Source organism: Vombatus ursinus, unplaced genomic scaffold, assembly GCF_900497805.2.
Source record: "Vombatus ursinus unplaced genomic scaffold, bare-nosed wombat genome assembly UNPS02004577.1, whole genome shotgun sequence".
Taxonomy (NCBI): Eukaryota; Metazoa; Chordata; class Mammalia; order Diprotodontia; family Vombatidae; genus Vombatus; species Vombatus ursinus.
Window position 1 is genome coordinate 502,737 of NW_020944355.1, and position 23,627 is coordinate 526,363.

The 23,627-nt window shown below is 46.7% G+C and overlaps 1 pseudogene; it reads right to left on the minus strand.

The window, feature by feature from the left end:
- Positions 1 to 22,318: 22,318 nt before the first annotated feature.
- Positions 22,319 to 23,152, minus strand: LOC114024976 (annotated as a pseudogene).
- Between the last annotated feature and the right edge of the window lie 475 nt (positions 23,153 to 23,627).

A 23,627-nucleotide genomic window follows, 5' to 3' on the forward strand; every position in this document is an offset into this window, starting at 1 on the left:
TTCACCAAGGTCTGCAGAGTTCTTTGCCCATGCTATTCCCTTTGAACCTCACCATAGCTCTGAGAGGTGGGTGCCATTATTATCCCCATTTTACAAATGGGGAAACTGGGGGCAGCTAGGTGGCGCAGTGGACAGAGCACCGGCCCTGAAGTCAGGAGGACCTGAGTTCAAAATCTGGCCTCAGACCAAACACTTGACACTTACTAGCTGTGTGACCCTGGGCAAGTCACTTAACCCCAACTGCCTTAAAAAAAATGGGGAAACTAAGGCTCCATGATGAAGGGACCTGCCCAGGGTCACACAGAAGGATTTGAACACAGCTCTCCCTGACTCCCAAGCCTGTGTCCTCTGTACAACTGAGGAGCAGGAGAGGACATTTTAGAGGTCCAGGTTGTTGGAGCATGGATTTTGAATTAGAAGGTAGCTAAAAGGTCATCTCAGGAAATGCCATTATTTGATAGATGAGGAAACTGAGGCACAGTTGGATTTGAACTCAGATCCTCCTAGATTCCAGGTCTGGCACTCTATCCACTGTGCTGCCTAGCTGCCCAGAAGGGATTTTAGAAGTTACCCTGTCCAACATTCTCATTTTATAGATGAGAAAACTGAGTCCCATAGAGGTTAAGTGACTTGCCTAAGGTCACACAGGTAATAAGTATCTTAGATTTGAATCAAACCCAGGGCTTTCTGACTCTCGGTCCAGCACTCTCGGCACTACATCAGTCCACACCATTCAAAATCAGATAATTGGACCAGTGGGCAACTCTAGGTATGTAATAGCAGAACTCGATTTCACGTTAGTCCCACGGCTGTACTGGGGATGATATGCATTTCTATTTGCTGTATATAAAATAGTGTTATCCGCACCTGTATTTTATCACTTTCAAAAATATCACGTTCCATCCTTTGTTGAATTTATCAACATTGCCCTGTGCTGTCAGGGTAAATTTTTTTCATTTCCAGAGTTCACTACGGATTTTACAGCCAATTATGGATTCGAGCTGAGGTAGGATCGAGCAGGACGACAGTGCCCCGGCCAGTTAACAGGAGGCAGGCTGGGCAGTGGTGCCAGTGAGCTCGTGGGTACAGTGGGCTGGGAACAAAGTGTGTCTTCCATGGGCCATGGCTCCCTGAGGGAGGATGGTAAGAGACCCTGGGGTTTTCCTCTGTCTCCAGTCCTGCCCCCAACCTGCCGCCCCTTCCCCTCACAGATTTCTTGCTCTTTCACACCAGGTCAGTCAATGCTCTCAAAGTTACCTCACTTTTTCTTCTCCATTTCGATTTAAAAGGGCTTCCTAAGTAGCTGTGGCTGTCTGCGAAGGGCTGAATCTCGCTCAATATTGCAGGAAGAGGGGGTTTATGCCAAGTAGGGAAGAGGCAGAATCGGATGGCCTGGGCACAGGCACCCCTGAGAATTGTCACAGCCGGCGAGGCAGTTACTCCAAAGCAGGAAGAGGAAGTGACTCAGCCAAGATCATATAGCTGGTAAGTGGCAGGGGAAGAATTTGAAGGCAGGTCATCCAGGACGCTCTCTGCCCTCCCCTTCATGCGGCTTTGAGCCTGCAGCTCCCAGGGACCTTTGTAGGGCGTATCGTGGGTGCTGTCACCTTGGATAGAGGACTTTCCTGTCATGGTTCGGAGCCTTTGGCTAGTGTTAGTTGGATTGGATTCGAGAATATGGGAATGGGGTGGGGAAGGAATGCAAGAGGAATCGGTCCAATTCCATAATCTGTAACCTCTGAATGTGTCCTTTCCCCCACCGCTCTCCACAGCCTCCTCCCGCCTCCCCGCCAGGGTTGCTCTTCTCCTGTCTTTCCTCCAGTGAGCCAGGGCTCCCTTTGGGTTCCCTCTGAGGGTCCCACCTCTCCATGAGTCAGGGAATTCTCAGCTGAGGCACTGGAAGGGGAGGGGAGAGCTGGGAGACAGGGGCCTCTTCACACCTCTCGGCAGCTTCACGCTTACTTGGATGCTTCCTTGTACACCCCCGGCCCATCTGTTCTTCCGGAGGCCCCTCCACATCAGACAGACTCCTTATTAATAGCATTTCCCCCTGAGTCTTGGCTATGGTAGAATGGCTTTAAAAGTCCACCTCCCCCCACCCCATTCCTCTGTGAGTTCAGTGTGCACCAGAGGAATGCATTTTGCTAAGTTATCTGCCTCCCTGCGGTTTGGTGGCCAAGATGTAATGGGGTCCTGTAAGGAACTCTCCAGGATTCAGGCCCCAGGAGAGAGTGATGAATACATCTGCTGGTGCTCAGCGGAGGAGGATTTTCCATCATTCATACTCATTGGGCTTGGGTGCCCCCATCGTATTTTATGGGCCAGCACCCTGCAGAAGTTCCCTTGGGATTTGCAGAGGCATCAAGAGATGCTTCAATTTAATAGGGGCTGGCTGGGAAGTCAGTGGCACAATGGAAAAGGGAACTAGGTTTGGAGTCAGAGTAAACTGGGTTGAAGTCCCACACCTGCCACTTCCTGCCTGTGTGACCTTGGGCAAGTCACTTGTTTATCTTATCTGTAAATGGAGGCATTTCAATTGGATGGCCTCAGGGTTCCTTCTGGAGCTCAGTCTATGAAACTCTATGTTCTTTTGTGATCAGTTCTGTTCATTGTTGGGAGGGCATGTGTGTGTCCTGTGGATGCTCGGGGTGCTTGCTAGGCTGTTCATAACAGACCAGATCATCTCACCTAGGGGCTTCCTGGCTGTGGGCTCTTTCCTCACAGCTTTGGGCCTCCTGGATCCTGGGTCTTTCTCCATTCTATGATGATCTCCTACTGGGCCATTCCAACCAATGTGACATCTACTCTCTCCTGAAGTTCAGCACTTCAACCCTTGAAGAGCCGCCCTGGCACCAGCCAATGCTGGGTCCTTTTCCCGTCATTGAGGCAAAACATGTCAAGTTCCAGACTGGGCCAAGGAGGGGACAAACCCATATTGCTGCCCTTGTTGGACAGCTTCAGTGAAAGTTGCAAAATTCTCTCCCTCTGTCCCTGCCTTTCTCTCTTCCCTTCCCCTCCCTCCCCCTTCCTCTCCATCCTTCCCCTTCTCCTTCCCTCTCCTTCTCCTTCCCTCTCCTTCTCCCTCCTCTCTCTTCTCTCTGTTCTCTCTTCTCCTCTCTCCCTCCCTCTCCTTTTTACCTTTTGCTCTCTTGCTCACAATTGTAGCTGGCTTCTTTCCATCAAAAAAAACCCAACAACAACAACAACTGATTCTCTCCGTGGTTGCAAAAAGATTAAACTTGTTTGACCAGGTTCTGAGTCAGCAAAGTTGCCAAGGGACAGAGAAATGCGTGTCTTTAACCCCCGATCCTGCAGCAAACGCTCTTCCAGCTGGAGTACTTTGTCACCCTGTCTACAACAGGGGGGCTTCTTTAGAATAGCTGCCTATTTGGAAGCCTACCATGGAAGCCAGAGTAGCAATGCCATAGTGGCTGGAGTCAGGAAGGCCTGGGTTCCAGAACTTCCATTGACATTCTGGCTGTAGGACCAAGGCCCAGGCAGCTGTACTGTGGCTATCTGTTTCAGAGGAGGTGCTGACATATATCAGTGGAGGGGGTTTCCATACTGGGAGTTCCACGCAAAGATGATGTCACAGGTCCAGACTCCAAACAAAAACCACAAAAAACAAGGGATGGAGCCTGCCTTACCCCATCATTCCTTTGATCTGAACCCTTCCACTATATTTTTAGATTTCTCCTTTACCTAATTATAGACAGGACATCTGATCCTCAAAGGTGGCAAAGCTTTGTATTCCCTTTGTCCCCCAAACTTTCCCTTCTGCTTACCACTGAATCCCGGCCCCTTTGTAGCTGGATTGAGAATGGCTTGAACTTGTCACATTGCCTGACTTGGGGTGGCTGGCCCACAAAAATGCAACGGCTCTGTTTCCCTGAATAGGTTTGAAGGGATCGCTTCCAGAAATGGAGATGAATTGAACAGAAGTGGTCACCACTTTCAGAATGGCTGACAGCCACATGAGAGAGCAGGAGCAGAGTTCCTGTGGCGAGGGGAGTCCAGGGACTTGGAATTTTCCTTTTACTCCCCTTAAGTTGGCCTTCCCTAACATGGCTGACCAACCCTCATCTTGGGGACATTGCGTTAAAATGTGCTAGGAAAGAATGTGCTGTCCTTTCAGGAACCAGGAGGAAGCTACTCTAGGGCTACCACACTCTCTCCTCAGGTCTTCTTTTGGACACCACGGTACCACGGAATGGCAATGGGTTCAGAGTCAGAGGACTCGGGTTGAGATCACAGCTCCACCATTAACCATGCATCCCAGGGCAAGCTGCTTCCCCTCCGTAGGCCTAAGATGAGAATGCTGGACTAGAAGACCGACCGTTGAGATCCTTTGCAACTTGAAATCTCTGGTCCCTTTTCTCCATTCTCATTGGCTCATTACCAACCTTCTGCCCAAGAGTCCTGGGAATGATGCTAATTCTAGTAAAAGGCATGGCTTTGAAAGTCTAGGGCTCCCTCCAAAGGGCGGAGTAAAAAAAGGGACTCAATGTATAAGCGTGAATCTGGTATGGGATAGGTGGGTTATCTATATACAGAACTGCTAAATGGAGAAGAGCTATAGCATATATTAATAGGATTCAGTAATCTAACTTATTAAGAAGGTTATAATAGGCTGGTAGGCTAATATCTAAGCAGCATCAGAACATGAAGCAGTTTTGCTAGAGCGCTAATCAGGCATCCTATATTTCACCTTGGCACTGCACCGTCCAACCACTCCTGGCAACATGAGTCAGGCAAGAGCCAAGCCTCTCAGTAGCCATCCTCCCATTTGATGATAATTATAATAGCTCGCATTTATATAGTGCTTTAAGGTTTGCAAAACACTTTACGCATAGTATCTAATTCGGGTTTCACAAAAACTCGTGAGATAGGTGCTGTTATTATCCCTATTTTATGGATGAGGAAAGTGAGACGAAGAGCTTAAGTGACTTGGCCAGGGTCACACAGCTAGTAAGTGTCCGAGGCTGGATTTGAACTCGCATCTTCTTGACTCCAAGGGCAGAACTCTATTCACCACGACACCTAGCTGCCTCTAGTGCTGGCACTTCCCTTGCTGTCAGCCACTGTCGCTCCAGGGACACTGAAGCTGACACCCCACAGGCTGCCAAGGATGTTGGGCCTTTCAGAATTCTCAAGGTCATCACCAGTCCTGGACGCATTCCTTATGGAATACTTGTTCACCAAAGACCTGAAAACAGCAAGCGTAAAATAGGCAGATATAGCTATGTGCACATGACCACATGGAAATTGAGGAATTTTCTCTTCCCTTACCTGACACTCAGATTATACCTAAAAACTATTTTATATTTTATAGTCAGAGAGGAAGACAGAGGGCAGGATGACCATTAGCTCGAGTTTGTCCATCTGATACACCATATAGGGGAATCTTCATCATTTCCTCAATGAGAAGGGCTACCCCAAGCTCCTGAGTCACACATGATCAGAAGCAGGTCCCCAAAGCCTTGACATGGTCGACTGGAAACGGGCAAAGAATATCTGTGCATGCACTCGACAATCCACCTTACATATTTATTTAGAAAATGGATAGAAGAGTCATCTGTGCTGAGTCCCAGAATCCCTGGGTGGGAATGGTTTAGTTCAACCCGTACCTGAACAAGAAATGCCCACATAACATAACAACATGACAAACAGGCCCCAGAGAACAGAACCAGGAACAGTGGGTAGAAGTTACAAAGTGGTAAATTGAGGCTTGGTGTGAAGAAAACCTTTCTAACATTAGAGTTGTCCGAAGTGGAATGGTCTTCCTGGAAAGGTGGTAGGGGTTAGGGTGAACCTTCATTGAAGGCTTCTGAGCAAAGTCTGTATGATCACTTGTTGGGTATGTTACACCGGGGATTCCCTTTCAGATATGGGACCAAGGACATCTATTTGGGTAGCATGGCTGACTGGTTGGCTGGGAGCTTTTCTCTGTGTGAAGCTAAAGGACCCATATGGGTATAGAACCTATAGCCTTGGCTTTTAAAACAATGTTTAATTCATTGATTTTTTTTTTTTTTTTTTCGAGACACTTGTAGTGTCTACAAGTAGATTCAAACCTAGTTCTTTCCTACTCCAAATGTAGCATACCGCCCCCTATTGGGGGAGAGGGAGCAACCTGCGGCCTCAAGGCCACCTGTGGACTTCTAGGTCCTCAAATGTGGCCCTCTGAGTCTAAGTTGTACAGAACAAATCCTTTTATTAAGGGAATTTGTTCTGTGAAGTTTGGATTCAGTCAAAGGGCCACACTTGAGGGCCTAGAGGGCCACATGTGACCTTAAAGCCCCAGGTCTATACCACATTGCTGCTCAAAGTATGCTTAGGGAAAATCATTGATTCTCCTAATGGATCAATGACAAGCATTTCTTAAGTACCTTCTCTATGCCCAACATTGTGCTAGGTGCTGAAGATCCCAAAGTCCCAAGTGGGCTCCTTGCCACTGGATGGATCTGTCCTCAGTGTGGCCTACTGAGCTAACTGACTCCATCACTTTGCTTCTTGGGTTTTGAAGGAAATGTATTCAACATGTTCCTGACTTGGGCCTTTTTCTGTTCAAGGATGACGGTGGCCAGGGCTCAGCGGCTTATGCAGACTCTGTAGAGGGAGGGGGAACCTGAAACAGTACAGATGTCTAATACCTCTGTCTCCATCCCTCTCTCCATTGTCTGCTTTGCAATCGTGGGGAATGCAAACATTTCCTGACTACCTACCAGAGGTGAGGAGCTCAGGGAGATTCTGGAGTTAAATCATGGGTGACTCCTGTCTTCACGGAGTCCTCAGGATGGCCGGGGAGGCAAGACTTAGACAATGCTAATACTGGGGGCATTTGGGCAGAGTTGTCCTCCGTCTCCCAGTGTTTTTAGTGCTTCCTCAAGGCTTCAGAATGGTGAATGGCAGGGGATGCAGGGGCTTTTGCCCAGCTCAAAGAAGACTGAGCAGGAGCTGCTGCCCATGGTTGGAGTACATCAAGGCGGGGCACACGCACTGGCTGCACCCTGACTGTGGAGGAGAATGAGAATTCAGTTGTCTTCCTTGGGCTAAGGGGGAGGCCCGGGGACCAGCTGTTGACAAGTCTTCAGTGAGCCACCTAGCAATGCCCCCTTTTGGGCCTGATTAACAAAAAGAACTAATTGTCCTTTAAGGAGCCTAAATGTGCTTCTTAGCAGCTCCTGGTTCTGCCCTTTAGGGCAAAGCAGAAGAAATTGAAGCCCTCTTTCCCATGAGGGTCTTTCAAGTATCTGAAGAGAAATTACACTTTCCCCATCTTTGTAACATAGCCTAAGCACCTAGATCACTGGTGTGCCCCATGGGGTGCCAAGAAATACAAAATACCAAGCGCAGAACTGGCTGGCCAAGGCTTGTGTAAAGCAATTTGCAGACAGCATCTTATTAGACTTCATCTCCTGGTGAGGTAAGCACAGGAGAAGGGTTAGCACCTTGGGTCTTTTCCGATGAGGAAACTAAAGTCCCATAGAGGGATTAATTGGCTTACTCATTATTTCTCCTCAGTAGAAAGTCTGACAATGGAGCGCAGATTCTGACTTCCAGTCTTCTATCATCCAGAGTCTGCTAAGCTTTTGCTGAGAGAGAATGGTCTTTTTGAAGGAGCTGCAATTCTGGTGGCATGGGAAGTCCCTCCACTAATGCTGAGCATCGCCGATTTATGACTTAGATAAATCCTAGGGAGGCATTCAAGGCTCTGGGAGGCCGAGTGACTTCTGGACTCACCCAGATGCTGACGGAGCCTGGGTTTGATCTTAGTTTCTCCCAATCTTGGGAGAACCGCATGCTACCCAAATTGCTGAAAGCATACATAAGGGAAAAAGAAATCTACGGATTTCCTTCAACTCACTCACTCAATCAAACAACAAGGCTGTCTTAAGCACCTACTATGTTCCAAGCGTTGTGTTAGGCACTGGGAAATCCAAAGGCCAAAGAGGGCCCCTTGCCATTGGATGGAGCTGTCCTAAGGGTCTGGGGACTCATCCTGCCCTGGCTTTGCTGCACTCTAATCCAGGTTGTTTCAGTGGGATACATTTTCTGATTTCCTTTAAGAGAAAATGGGATCCTATTGGAACAAGCGCAGCCATTGCCATGGTAACAGGAGGGTACCAGAGGCGGCTATTCTGCTATTTTTGCCTGCCGATCTGCATGGAGATTCTTAAGGTGTTAAACCAGTTCTTGGCAGCCACCTGGGAGAGGGTCCTGGCTCTGTGGGGAATGGGATCTGTCCCAGCCTTTTCCTACAGTAGACCTATGGGGTGTGTATGGGGTGGGGGAGAGGGGACACTTCCTTGCACCTCCCTTGTGATTGCTCTTGTGGTTTGCTGGATGGCTGACTGATTTGATTCAATCGAACAAGACTTTATTGATTAAAGCACCTACTATGCTAGGTGCTGGGGACAAAAATGAAGCCATTGCTGCCCTCAAGGGGCTTGCATTCTATCAATTTTGCTGGATGGACACAGCTAGTCCACAGATAAGAAAATGTAAAACAAATCCAAAGTAATTTGGGGGGAAGGTACTAATAATTGGAGGCCTCAGGGCAGAAGGTAGCACTTGAACTAAGCCCTGAAGCTAGAGGGTCCAAGAGGTGGCGGTTAGGAGGAAGAACATTCCAAGTACCTGGGACGGCCTGTGTAAATGTACAGAGATGGGAGATGGCTGTTAAGTTTGAAGAGCAGCTAGGTTTGCTAGGAACATTCCGAGACAGCTAGGTGGCGCTGCACTGGATAGAGTACTGGGCCTGGAACTAGGAAGACCTCAGTTCGAATTCAGCCTCAGACACTTACTAGCTGTGTGACCCTGGGCAAATCACTTCACCTCTGTCTGCCTTAGTTTCCTCATCTGTAAGATGGGGATGCTGATAATAGCACCCCTTTCCCCTGGTTACTGTGAGGATGAAATGAGATAATATTTATAAAGCACCTAGCACATATAAATATAATGTAAATATAAATGCTAGTAGTGGTGGTGATGGTGGTAGTAGTAGTAGTAGTAGTAGTAGTAGTAGTAGTAGTAGTAGTAGTAGTAGATAAGAGGGAGTAATTTGAGATAAGTCTAGAAATATAGGCTGGAGACAGATTGTAGAGGACATGAGATGTCAAAACAGAGGAGTTTGTATCTTATATCTCATCCTGGAGGCAGGAGGGAGTCATTGGAGTTCCTTGAGCAAGGGAATGATGTGGTGAAATCTGTGCTTTAGCATTTAAGGGAGAGTCTGGGGAGGGGGAGAGGGGCAAGTAGGCCAGGAGGTAAATGGAGTCCTGTTTGAGTTCAGCCGGGCACTTCACTGGCTGTGTCAACCCTCTTGCTCTCTCTTGCCTTTGACCCACTTTGAGGTGGCGCCAATGAATTTCAGGAGATTTCAGGATGTTAACCCTGGCACAGATGATCTTATTTGGGTGTCAGGATGGTTACTTGAGAAACTATCGTTTATGCTAAACACTACTTTAGTTGCTTGTCAAGTACCTTGGCTGATGCTTTTCAGCTTTGACATTCAAGCTCATATGTAGAAGAATTGAATCGCCAGGTTTGGGATCTAATGAGAGAGCTGTGGGAACCTTGCAGAAATGCCTCAACGCTGGCTTTTTGGCATGGTGTAGTGAGTGGACAGAGCCCTGGCTTGGGAGTCAGAGGATATTTCCTAAATGGGTTGTCATCCATCTTATAGTCTCAGAAGCATTACATCACCAACAGTATTATTGCATAGATGTTAATTGCTTTATTAGTATTATCTCCTTTGAGCCTAGTAACAGTCCTCTGAGGTAAGCACTACTGGAATTAATAGCTTTATTTTGCAAATGAGGAAACTGAGACTCAAAGGTGGAAGTGCCTTGCCCAGAGTCACTTGTTACCTCAGGAAGGTAGTCATTGAGATTAGAACAACAGAAGGTGAATTGTTTACAAACTCTGCTCCCTGTAGCAAATGATTCTGTCTAGAAGCTAGTCACAGCATTTTAGCTTGATAGATTGTGGTCTGGATGGGACCTCAGACGTCAACCAAACCAGTCCTCATTTTACAGATGTGGGATGTGAAAGTACTTGCCTGAGGTCACGTGGCTAGTAAGTGTTTCAAACCCAGGACCTATAACTCCAAGTCTGGGTCTCTGGATTTCTGCTATGGCCTCTTAAAGTGTTTTGCTATCTACCTCTCTGTGAGAATTATGACCCATACTTTCCCTGTTTTGCCACTGCCCCACAATGATCCAATAAGGGAGAACTTGGTACGATTGTGATGGATTAGGACAGTGCTGGCATGCACCAATACTGTGGGCAATACAGTGACTTCAGATCCCCTTACCAGGGCGAGACACATTCAGGTGCCTGCCCAGGAGCAGAACTTTGACTCTCTTGCTCCTTTCCTTTCTGCCTGGAGCCTGGCCCTGATGACTTCTAGCTTGGGGAGGGGGGCTTGGTCTGAGGGAAATTCTCAGTTTCTTCTCATGTTTTTTTTTTTTTTTTAAACAGTCACAAGTGAGAAACATCATGAGTGATCAGCTAAGAATGTCATCTGGGCAAAAAGCCAACCCTGTTTGGGCCCCACTCCTAACTGTGGCAAAACCGTTTAGAAAAATAGGAAGGGACGTGCTTCCACACTTTCCTCCTCTTCTTTCCCCCTTGAAGAGAATGCCATGCTTTGGGCTGCCTCCCCTTGTAACGTATCTGTGACAAAGGACCGAAACTCAGCACCCACCTGGAGTAGGGTGGCAGGAAACAGGATGGACAGGGAGAGAACCTGTAAAATGGAGATAATGAGAGCAGCTTCCTCACGGGTTTGTTGGGAGCGGTATCAATGAGGTAATATTATACATAATATTACATGTGTATGTATGTATATATGTGTGTGTGTGTGTGTGTGTGTGTGTGTGTATGTATGAAGGTGTTTTGCCAATCTGAAAGTATTCTGTAAATGTTTGGCGTCCTTTCCAATACTGACTACCCCCGACTTACTAATAGTGGTGGGGACAACAAAATATTTCTTGTCCCCCATTGCTATTTCTAGACCTTCCCTTGACCACCTTCCCTAAGCAGTTTCTCCTCCTCTGAGGGTCACTCTGTCCAAATTCATCACCCCATCCAGATCCTGGAAGCTGTCACCTAGAGATTCATCTTCCTTCCTCAACAATTTCAGTGATAGATATGGATTTCCTCTCCTCCCTAACTCTTGCCCACATTCTAGGGGACTTTCACATAGATTCTGATGCTTCCTCAGTGTTTCTTCCCCATATCCCAATCTCCTCAATTCCTACGACCTTAGCTACACACAGAGAGAGTCACACCTCTGACCTTGTCATCACCCATAAATGTTGGTGAATTCTGATATTCCTTCATGTGATCAAAATCTTGGATCATTCTATTTCTTCCTACGCTCTTCTTGTCCTCAATGTGACCTTTGCTCCCTCATTGCCTCTGGTCATTACCCCTACATTCTGTAACCTATTGATGAACCAGTTCTCCAACTTTGATGTCATTAACCCTTGGTTTTCTCATTGATCCATCATGCTTTGCCCCAGCCCTGGACTGTTCCCACCACATACTTCCCTTGCTTCTATTTGCATGATATTGAAAGAATATCGTGAAAAGAAAAAAAAAAGCCACTGCATCTCACTTTCCACAGTCGCTATTCCAAACCTTCTCATCTCTCATTTGCCCCTTCTTGGTGCCCCCCTCTCTCTATCTTCTCTAGTAAGGTTTTCAACCTCATATTTCACTGACAAAATTGAAGCCATTTACCAAAAGTTCCCTCTTCTTCCCTCTCCCTTCCACACCTCCCATCACTCAGACATTGTCTGTCACTGTATCATCCTTCACTTCTTCTCAGGTGAAGAGGTGGCCCTTCTCTTTGCCAAGGGAAACCCCTCAATGTGCACCTTCATCTCATCCCTTCCTGGTTTTGCCAGCACATTATCCCTGCTTTCATCCCAACTTGCTCTCACATATACAATCTCTCCCTGTCTATAAGCTCCTTTCCTATTGTCAAAATACATCCATTTTTTTCTATCCTTAAAAAAACCCTCTCACTTGATCCTGCCATCCTATATTTCTCCCTCTCTTTGTGTCTGAATTCCTTCAGAAAGCCATCTATAATTGATGTCTCCACTTCTTCTTCTCTCACATTCTTCGAAACCCTCTACCCTCTGCCTTTCAACCCTCTCATGCCACTCAAACTGCTCTCCTCCAAGTTACCAGATCTCCTAGATGCCAAATCCAAAGGCATTTGCTTTATCCTCATGCTCCTTGGACCCTTTGCAGTCTGCCACTGCTGATCACTCTCTTTCCTCTGTAGGTTTTGGTGACACTGTTCTCTCCCGTTCACTCTTCCTACGTCTGCAAGTGCTCCCTCTCAGGCTCCTTCTTCACTGTCATTCCCTCTAACCATGGGCGTCCTTGAAAGGTTTGTCATGGCTCCCTTTCACTTTTTCCACTCTATAATATTTTGCTTGGCAGTCTTGTGTGCTCCCGTGGCTTCAATTATCTCCAGTATGAAGATGATCCCCAGCTTTATACACCCAGCCCTCATCTGTCTGTTGAGCTTCGATCACAAATCTCCACCTAACTGTTGGATATCCTATAAGGTATTTCAAACTCGACATGCCCAAAACAGAATGGATTCTCTTCTCCTTTTCCCACCCCAATCTTCCCCGTCTCTGAATTTCTCTATCCCTGTCAAGGGCACCAACTACCTTCCCAGTCACCCAAGCTCACAACTCATGTAGCATCCTTATCTTCTCACTCTCACTCACCCCACATATCCAGTTCATTGCCAAATCTTGTCTATCTTTGCTTTCACAACATTTCTGCCCCCTTCTCTCTACTTGGACATCCTTGATCCAAGCCCTATCAATTTCTCATCCTGATTACTGCGATAGCCTTCTGGTTGGTTTTCTTGCCTCATGCCTCTCCATACTCCAGCTGCCAAAGTGATATTTTAGTCTGACCTGGTTGTTGCCTCCCGGCTCAAGGAGTTTCGCAAGCTCCAGGATCAAATATAAATATATTATAAATATAACCTTCTCTTCCATTTAAAGCTCTTCATAATCTGACCTCTTCCTTACATTTCCAGCCTTCCTACATTTTACTTCCCTCCTCCATACATGTCATGACCCAGCTACGATAACCTACTTGTCCACTCCTTTATGTCATTGTGGGAATTCCTTTTGTGCACGGGTTGTGGTCCCTTTCAACTCTCAAATTCTGTGATTCTCTGCTTTCGTTAGTGGAGGGAAATTTCAGTAGTTGATTCCCAGGGTGAAAACTCCCTCCTCCAATTAAGATCAGCAACTTATCTCTAACTTACAGTTTCAGAGACCTGCCTGGAGAACCAAGAAGTGAAGTGACTTACCCAAGGTCATATAGCTTCCTAACTCCAAGGCTGGCTTTGTTGTTGTTGTTGTTGTTGTTGTTGTTTTCTTTTTCTTTTTTTTTTAAGCCTGTGGAACTTTAAAAAAAATATCTCTGAAGTGGAATTGAATTGATGGAGAATGATGACCAAGGAGGAGTTTAGGTAGGAATTTAGGAGGATTTTAGCTTATTGACTGAGTCACTTCCTCATCCTGAGCCTCAGTTTCCTCTTCTCTACCTCACGGGGTACAGAAATGTGTGCTCTTACCATATTTCTTATTTATATTCATCTGATGAATGTAATTTCTAAACTTGGAGAGGTGCCTGGGACAGTAGGAGGTTAAGTGACTCTTTCTTCCATGATCACAGAGCTAGGCCTGAGCTCCTGGGCCCCAAGGCCACCTCTCCATCCACTTCTACTAATAATGGGAAAACTTACCCCTGAACATTTTTTTCATGGACTCTCATCGGCTGGGCAGGAAAGTATATCTGTAGCAGAAAAGAAAATCGGAAAGCATAGATCCCATGTTCAGAATTCTGTTTGTTTTCAAAAAATAGCCCAGAGCAACAGAAATGACAACAACGGTAACAGTGATAATAATAATAAACCTGTCATTGTTATAGCACTTTATCCATGTTCTCTTATTTATTGTTCCCAACAGCCTTCTGAGGTAGGCTTATTTATTATCCCCATTATATAGAACAGGGAATTGAGGTTGAGAAAAGTGTGTGAAGCCGGATTGGAATTTTCATCTTCTGAATTCACAAGTCTAACGCTATGCCACTTAGCTGCCCCTAGAGATGAAAAATAATTGGAAAGGGGTAGCGAGAAGGTGCAGTGGATAGAGCACCGACCCTGGAGTCAGGAGGACCTGAGTTCAAATCCAGCCTCAGACCTCAGACACTTAACACTTACTAGCTGTGTGACCCTGGGCAACTCACTTAACCCCAATTGCCTCACCAAAAAAACAAAAAAACAGAACATTAAAGTACCTAAGACAGTGTCTGTTTATAAAGGAGAAGAATGAGAGGATGTCTGGTTACCAGGTCCACTTCATTATCCCTTCTCCTTTTAACCCTGCTAAAGGGAAGTGACTTGCCCAGGGTCACACAGGTAGTGTCAGTGGAGAAGTTTGAAACTAGGTCTTCCTGACACCATACTGGGCACTCCATCCTCTTAACATGTTTCAGAACATTCATCTGTTGAAGATCAAACAGGAATTTGCTTTCCTGGGATCTGGCTCTGGCTATGTGACCCTAGACTAGTCCTTTGACCTATCTGAGCCTTGTTTTCATCTTCATCTAAAAATTGAGGGGCCATGTGATAAAATATTTCTCCTGCCTACCTCTTGAGGTTGTTAAGAGATCAAACGAGATGATATTTACAAAGGGTTCTGCATATTTTAAAGCACTATACACATGAAGTTGCTATTTTTCCTTTTCAGTTCCTGGGCCCTGTAACATACTTATTCTGTGCCTGCACTGCGGATACAAACCTAAGACCCAAACAGTCCTTGCCCTCGGGGAGCTTACCTTCCTGGGGCTTTTCATCTTGCAAGCCCTCCAGCTTGGACCCTTGGCAAGTTGACATCAGATGGAACCCACACACTTTCTGCCATGATGCTCCCTTTCCACCCCTCCTGCTCCCCCACCCCAAATATCCTGAAAGCCTTGAGGAGCAGTCAGCCCTGTCCCTAGAGTCCTTACCACCTCTGCGAGGGCATTTCAGAATTAAGGAAGCCCAGGAGGAAGCTGTCATTACACCTCTAACAGTCAGATTTTTCACCTGTGTCTTGGGTCAGGGCCACCACTGGTGGTCAGGCCTTATTTAGACCAGAAAACCCAGCAGTACCAGGCTTGCTGTGGAAACCTGTTTTATGCCTTTAAAAAAAAAATTATAGGAAAAAACAAACAAACAAACAAACCAGAAAAACAAAGCAACCCATCCGCATGGTTCCTTTCATTTGGCTGGAATTCAACTGGTTTCCCTAGGCCCAGGTTCATCAGAAGGGTAATGGGAGAGAGATTTTTCTGTTCTTTGCATTCCCATGATTAAACAACCATTTCGATTGTCTGCTTTGCAGTCTCAACAAAGAGTGGGCGCTGACTCCGTGATCGCTCCGTATCTTCTTCCGGTTTGGCTGAGCCATCTTTGTATCAAAATCTGCAGAGTGCAGACAAAATTACACACTGTCATTGGATTCAGATAAGATAACGGCATGGTTCAGGAGGCAGTTGAAAAATTAAAGTCAGAGGAAAGGCTGGCATTTCTCCCTGCACCCCACCTCAGCTGGTCTGGTGGGTCACCCCTGCCTTCTTCCCTCTCAAGCAGGCCACGGTTGGAATTGGTTCCTACATGGTAATGCGATTTGGGTGTGATTTTCCCAGGAAATCCCTTAATGATCTCCGTCTTTTCTATTTCATAATGAGGAAAATTGACAGCATTCTGCTGGGTATTCTTTCTTGGGTTCCCCTGCTGTGCTTGCCACTGCTGCTAATGGCAGATCGAATGAGACTGTAGCCGGGAAGCATGTTGTGAACCTTGGGGTTCCACATGGTTAGGTAGATGAGGAATCGTAGCTGCTTCCTCACCCTGAAAGGCCAACCAAGAGCCTTTAAATTACATCCTTGATGTCATTTGACTCAGTAGAGTGGAAAGGGCAGTGAATTTAGAGCCAAAAGACCTGGGTTCAAATCCCAGCTCTGCCATTGCCTACTTGTATGGCCTTGGGTGAGTCACTTAACCTGGAAGGGCTATTTGGAGAAGGGAGAGTCTGGAAGCCGGGAGTCCAGGGAGGTAAGAGGTTATCAGCACCTGCAGTAAGTCAGTGGTCTGGATGTGGTGAGAAGGGGACAGATAACAATAATCACAGGGCTAGGGCTAGGCAGTGAACCTGTGATTTTGTTAGTATAGGGAATTCCTGAGGAGGAAACTCCTTTACCAGATCTGGTTGGAACTTCCTCTGCAATTTAGGGTCATAGCTGCCTCAAGCAATGAGAGGTTAAGAGATTTACCCAGGCTCACATAACCAGGTTTATTATAAATGGAAAGAGTGCTGGACTGGGGGGGTCAGAAGACCTGGATTTGAATCCTGACTCTGCTAATTCCTTGCTGCATGGCCATAGGGAAGTTATGCCACCTCTCTGGGCCTCAGTTTCCTCATTTGTAAGAGGTTGGGTTTGATGTTTGCTAAGGACCATTCCTTAGCAGGATTCTCTGATTCTATAACAATGGGTGGGAGACACATGAACAATCAGTGAAAGGATCTGAGGAGAAGCAGCTGAAGAGAGAGAAGGGGAAGCAGGAGAGGAAACCAAGGGAAGAGATAGTATCTCTCATGGGAGGGTGGTCAAGAAAAGCAGGTGAAGGAATGACAGAAAATACATTCGTCAAACCAAGTTGAGAGTCGCTTCTCTCGGACCTCCCCCCATTTTCCGTGCAGTGACAGGAACCATGGAGAGAGTTTGGAAAGGAAAAAGAGAAGGCCTCAAGGATTCTCTGGGCTCAGAGGTGGAAGGTCATGAGAATTCCAAATCCAGGGGAGAGATTCCATGAGGAGGTTCTCACTTCAGCGACTGCTGCTATGGGTAGAGTCATCGCCCAGCCATATGTGCCCGAGTCCTCATCACTATCGGCAGGCTCAGGGGATAGATTTCCTGGAGGGCTTTTGTCCAATTTTCTGCTTTCCTGAAGACTTTGTTTCATGGTTAACTGGCCTTTGGCTCCTAAAGCCACTCTTATATTTTCAGGCATCATGGTGTTGGGAAAGAACATTGGACTTTGAAGCAGGAAAACCTGTTTTCAAGTCCTATCTCCCTCACTTACTAGCTCTGTGACCTCAAGTCACCTGATCTCTGTTTGCCTTGGTTTGCTTATCTATAACATTGAGATAATAATAACTGTAGCACCCCACAGGATTGTTTGTTGGAAGGACAAATGAAATAATACATATAAAGTGCTTTGCAGAGAAATGCCAGTCGTTGTTATTATGATTATTTCTTGGCTACAGAAACAACTCTTTTGTTTTGTTTTGTTTTGTTTTGTTTTAGGCAATTGGGCTTAAGTGACTTGCCCAGGGTCACACAGCTAGTAAATGTCAAGTGTTTGGTCTGAGACCAAATTTGAACTCAGGTCCTCCTGACTTCAGGGCCAGTGCTCTATCCACTGCGCCACCTAGCTGCCCCCTAAGGAGACAATTCTTCCAAAAATCATTCCCCATCCCCACCCTAACCCTGACCCTTCCCAGGAACAGTGTCTACCAATGTTCAGAAGATAAGTCTAAATCTAACTTGCAGCTAGAAGTGACAGAAATCATTTACTCCAGCCCTTCAATTTTACAGTTGAGGACACTGAGGCCCAGAGGGTCACACAGCTATGAATGACAGAGTTGGGATTTGAACTCAGATCCTCCAAGTACAAATGCAGCCACCAGGACCCAGCTGCTGCTGCTGCTACAACTGCAGGCTTGGCAGTGAGCCAGGAAGCTTGGCCCTGACCTCATTTATTTTGGGGCTTTGCTGGTGTTCCCCCCACCCTACTCCTGCACCCCCTCAGACACATCAGAGAGTGACCAGGGCTTGGCCACTGCACTGATCCAGATGCCTCCTCCCTGTTATTTCCTGCCCCAGTCCCACTCTGTACCTTGGGGCCACTTGTTCCATTTCATAGATGGGCCAATTAAGGCCCTAAACCCAAAATTCAGTTAATGACAAATGGATATGGGTTGGCTTGTACCTGAAGATCATTTTTTAGGGGAACATTTCCCCATAGGCCTCAGTTTCTCCTTCTTGAAAATGGGAGAGGGGAATCAGACTGGCCTTCCTCTCTGGTCCCTTTCAGTTCTCAGGCTCTTATCCCAGATAGGTTCTTGGGCATTCAGAACAACACAGCGTTACTTTGGGAGCTGCAGAGATGACTCCCTTGCCTTAGCAATGCAACCAGAAGGCAAGAGCTGTTTCCTTACACCCCCTCCCCTCCCACCCACCACACACACACACACACTTTCTATTTGCATCTAGATAAACATTTCTCTCTCCCTGCTCCCGACCTCAGGGTTATGGTGATACCCACCCTAGCTGCTCTTGTTGGCATCCCATGTATATTTTATGTTTCCTCAAATGCTTGCCTTCACACAGCCAGCTCCTCTGAATACTCAGATGTTTTAATAAAAACCTGTTTGCTTAAAAATAGATGGAGACTTGAGACACTCCTGATTCCACCTTTATTTGCTCTAACGGGGTCCTGTTGGCTTGCATGTGTACTGGGGAGCAGGGCAAGGGGGAAGTGTTTACTTTCGGCTTTTGCCCTGAGCTACCCCCAAAAGAGGATGGGGCCAGGGGCTGAGGAGAAGCAGCGCAGAGCTCTCAGGGCCAAAGTTCTATTACGCGTCACAGACCAAGGCCCCGAGAATGAGGTATCGGGGTGTCATAATGAATGTAAAGGGACAGCGAGCTCTCTGTCCCAGCAAAGCCAACTGGGGAGCTATGGCAGATAGGTGTTGAGTGAACTCAATTCAACAACCGTTAAGCACCTACTATATGGAAACAGCCACAACGTGAGAGGCACTGTACTAAGATAGGTAGAGGACCAGGCTTGGGGCCAAGACCTAGACTCTAGTCCACCTCTGACACAAATTGGCTGGGTGACCCTGGGTAAATCATTTAACCCTTCTGTGTTCAAGGCAACTCTCCAAGACTCTGGGTTACTATGGATGGAGTTTGCAAATTGAATCCCTTGCAGGACTGGACCAAAATACAACAAAACAAACCAAAAACTTACCCCCAAACCCCCAAACCATTTAAGATGCTAGGGTAAGACACAGACAAAAAAAAAATTATTGTGTGGTATTGTGTGTACACAGATAAATATGGGAGAGAGCCCTTCCGTGTGTGTGTGTGGGGGGGAAGGGGTGTCAGGGATGGCTTTGTGGAGGTGGCACCCAAGCTAATGCTGCAGGACAGAGCACTGGAGCCAGAGTCAGAGATGAGCAGGCAAGGTGAGCAGGTGAGAGATGGAATGCCCAAAGTGGCTGGAGAGTGGTTAGCGAGGCAGACTGCTTTGGTCTCATCTGGACAGCCCATGCAGGTGGCCTTCTTAACATAACCATTTCCAACTTCCTTCTCCTTTCTCCAAGGACCCAAGAGAAGTGGACACTAGGTCATAAATTTGCAGTGGGAAGGAACCTCAAGTGTCATCTGCTCCGTGCTGTCAAGCTCACAGAGGAATAGGGGCCACTAAACCTCACGTGAGGATCCCTGAGGGCTGCGCATTGACTTAGAAAACCCCACATTCACATTATCTATGTTCTGTTACATTGCTATTTCTTTTATTAAATATTTCTCATTTACATTTTGATCTGGTTCAGATCATGTTGCGGAGTACCACCAGGCTACGTTTGCCACCTCTGATTTAGTCCAACCTCCTTTTATTTATTTAAAAAAAAAATTTTTTTTAAGGCAATTGGGGTTAAGTGACTTGCCCAGGGTCACACAGCTAGTGTCAAGTGTTTGGTCTGAGGCTGGATTTGAACTCAGGTCCTCCTGACTTCAGGGCCAGTGCTCTATCCACTGCGCCACCTAGCTGCCCCCCAACCTCCTTTTAGACAAGGAAACGAAGGCCCAGAGAGTGGCAAGTGATTTGCCCAGGCACACAGAGATAGCAAGTGGCAGACCTGCCCTTCAAACTCAGGTCCAAATCCAGTCCTGCATCTATATGACATAGGTATTATCATCCCTCAGGAAATGGAAGGGAGAGGTTAAGGCTGGGGATTCCCCAGCTCTCCCTAGCCTCATCAACTGTGTGATGTCTGTGTCTGTGTCTGGCATTGAAATACCACCTTGCATTTCTCTGGCATTCGAAGGGTTGCTAAGTCCTCTCCTTAATAAAGGCAAGTAATAATATCCCCATTTTACAGAAAATGAAACTGAAGCTGAGAGGTACTATCTTACACGTGGCTTGATAGCTAGTGTCTGTTGCAGGATTTGCACCTAGGTCTCTGGATTCCAAGTGCAGCCTTCAAGGTTACCCCAAACGTATATACCCTCCTACATTTGCCCAAATTTGTTGAAGGGAACCTATTGTTAGCTATATACACATACATATACACATACATACATACATACATATATATACACACACACATACATATATATGTATGTGTGTATATACATATATATATATACACACATGTACACACACACACACATGTATACAGTATACCTGTAGAGAATCCACCGTTGGGAGGGAAGGGGCAGAGGAAGAGTCAGGACAGCTTCAGGGGGGGGAGGAATGTCACGACAGGAGTGGGAAATCAACAGTGTTAAACGCATCAGAGGGGTTATGGGGAATGAGGATTGAGACAAAGCCCCCGAATTTGACAATTAGGAAGTCACTCGACCTTCCAGAGAGTGCTAAGGTCAAGAAGGAAGCCTAGCTGAGTAAAGCAAAAAGTGTGGTGGTATTGGGTAGGGGGTGGGTAGACTAGATTCCCTGTCTAAGACTTCAGTTCCATTCTTAACTCTGTGAGACAGTGAGCAAAACCCTTCATTTCTTAGCCGCCTCATCTGTAAAATGAGGGAGTTCAACTAGATTGTATCCTCCCCCCAAGGTCCTTTCTAGCTGATCTCCTATAGGGAGAAAAGAAGGGGACATAAGGGACAAGAGAGAGGAGATACAGGCTTCACTTTTATAAAGTATACACTGTACGTGAGATTTTAGCTTTTTAATTAATTAAAAAAACAGGCAAAGTACATACTATGAGATTTTAGCTTTTTAATTAATTATAACAATACAAAGTACATGCTATAATGCAATTTTAGTTTTTAATTAATAAAAAAACCCACAACCTTTAAAAAAAAATTGAGACCGATATCTTTTTTTGAAACAAAGAACCAGAATCATGACATCTTTTTGAAACTTTAACAAATGACAAGTGTATAATTGAACCTTATGACTTACAGGGAAAGAACTAAGCTATAATGGACAGAATTAACATGAGGGTAGAAAAGGCATGACACAGTTAAGCTAATCTTAAAATGGTTTTGTTTACAATATAGAAAAATGAGTGTCTTATAGAACACTATGCCCCGTTCTTCCTGCTGTTCCTTCTAAAAAGTTTGCCAAAGTTGGGGTTTGGCCCCTTTGCTTGTAAGTACCCAGCCTGCTGTTCCATACATTATCATTTCTACTGTCACAAAGTTCTAAGGAAAGATTACACAATTCAAAGTTAGGTTAGCCTCCCACCATGGACTATACTTTAACCTGTGAGAAGTGGTAACTCCCATGGTGCACACTTGGATGTTATCTTTAAACTGGTAGTTACATGTACTCATGAGCAAATTAACATTTTAAATCCTCCTCCCCCTCAGCCCCCACGCACCCACTTAAAAACGATAAATCAGGATGGCCCAATGGGCCACCCTGTGGAGGATTCACCACAGTACTTTTACAAAGCCTTGGATTAAAGATGACAAACATATAACAGTTCTATTGTAGTTCTTGGCAACAGGGAGGGGCCTTCACATGACGTTCCTGAAGTCAGCCCTGGAACATTCTGGCGGAGCCCACAGGATTGTAGGAGTAAATAGCAGGACCTATGTGCTCAGAGTTGGTAGGGAGAAAAAGGTGGGGAGAATCCAGTTGCCAGGCAGTCACATTCATGCTCAACCAGGTACATGAGAAAAGAAGAAATCTAAATTATACATATACATATATATATATATATATATACACAGAAAGAGAAAAATTGAGGCAATAAAACCAAATCCATGGGGAAAAACAAGATTTCACACCACACAACATCTGAAAGTCAAAATAACCCCATAAATCCATTGAAATTAATTTGTCACAAAACCAATTAATCAGCATTTGATATAAGTACAGTATTTCTCATTAACTCAAGGGTAAGTCTAGATATTGAGGCTTTGGCAAATGAAGGAAGCTTCATACTGTGGCAGAGATTTAATCGTTAGACTCTTCATCGATCTGGACCATGTAAGTATCCAGCTCAGTATCCAAGGTTTCACGGCATTCAGCCATGTAGGCATCCAATTGGTCATCCAGCTGCTTTTTGGTCGGCACAGGCTGGGAAGCGACATGGCTCCGGCGACGGCCTCTACCGCCAAAGAACCTCCTGTAGCTATACCCTCTCTGGCCTCCAGTGGTCACCCCTCCATAGCCAGTGGGCTCTTCCCACCCAAGACCTCTACGGGCACCACCTCTTCTCACACTCATCTGAGGAGATGCATATCGGCGATACGGGGTGTCTTGATATTGAGGAAACCACCTTCCCCTGCTTTTCTGCTGCCTAGGTCTAAAGACCCATTCCCCCTGCATTTCTCCTCCGGCCCCAGCTGCTCGGTATAAACCTCCTCCTCCTCCAGATGAACCTCCACGGTACCAGCCTCCAGTGGATGAGCCTCCCCACCTCCCAACTGCTCTCCTGGCCCCGGACCCCATGGGCCAGCCCAAACGTGAGTGAACGCTAGGCTTACCCAGCCCCTGGGTAATGCTGTCGGCCTTGAGAGTCAGGGCTGCCCGGACAGAGGGGCGACTCTCCATCTGCTGGACTAGCTTTTGGTTCCCTGTTTTCTCTGAGGTCAGGCCTGATTCAGGCCCTGCCGCCTCGGGGCTGCTGACGTCACTCGGCGGTTGGGCCTGCAGCTGGGCCTCCTGCGCGGCCGGGAAGGTCACCTGCACGGGCTGCTTGCTGGCCAGCATCTCAGTGAAGCGCTCGTTCAGGGACATCCTGGTGGTGTTCTTCAGCACGACCTTTGGACTAGATGGGGAAGCCATCTCCACGCCGGGGTCGGCGAGGTCTGAGGGAAGCAGAGACCCAGTAACGACAGTAATTGAGATTTTCCATCCACCAACAAGGCGGATCAGCTAGAGCTGTGGAGGGCTGCTTACCTACACCGGGATCTTCCATCGTCGGTAGTCAGTCAGGATCTGGGCAAGCCTGCCCAGATTGGTCAGGTTCTCAAGGTACCAGGACGGGAGGGCACGGCTCTGAACGGGGAAGAGTGCAGCGACACCAATCAGACGAGACACCCAGCACAGAATATGGCGGACAGGAAGTCGGCGGGAGCGGCAGCGCAAGCATCCGCTTGCCGCGCCCAGTGTGCCTGCTCTGTTATAGCCTATAGGGTCGTGTGCAGCATCATGTGACCACTTGGTGGGTGGGGCTACCCGATAATATGGCTTTTGGCCTAGAGGCCCCCGCTGAGACCTGCCCCCCACCCCCACCCCACGGCAGCATGAGGTAAGTTTT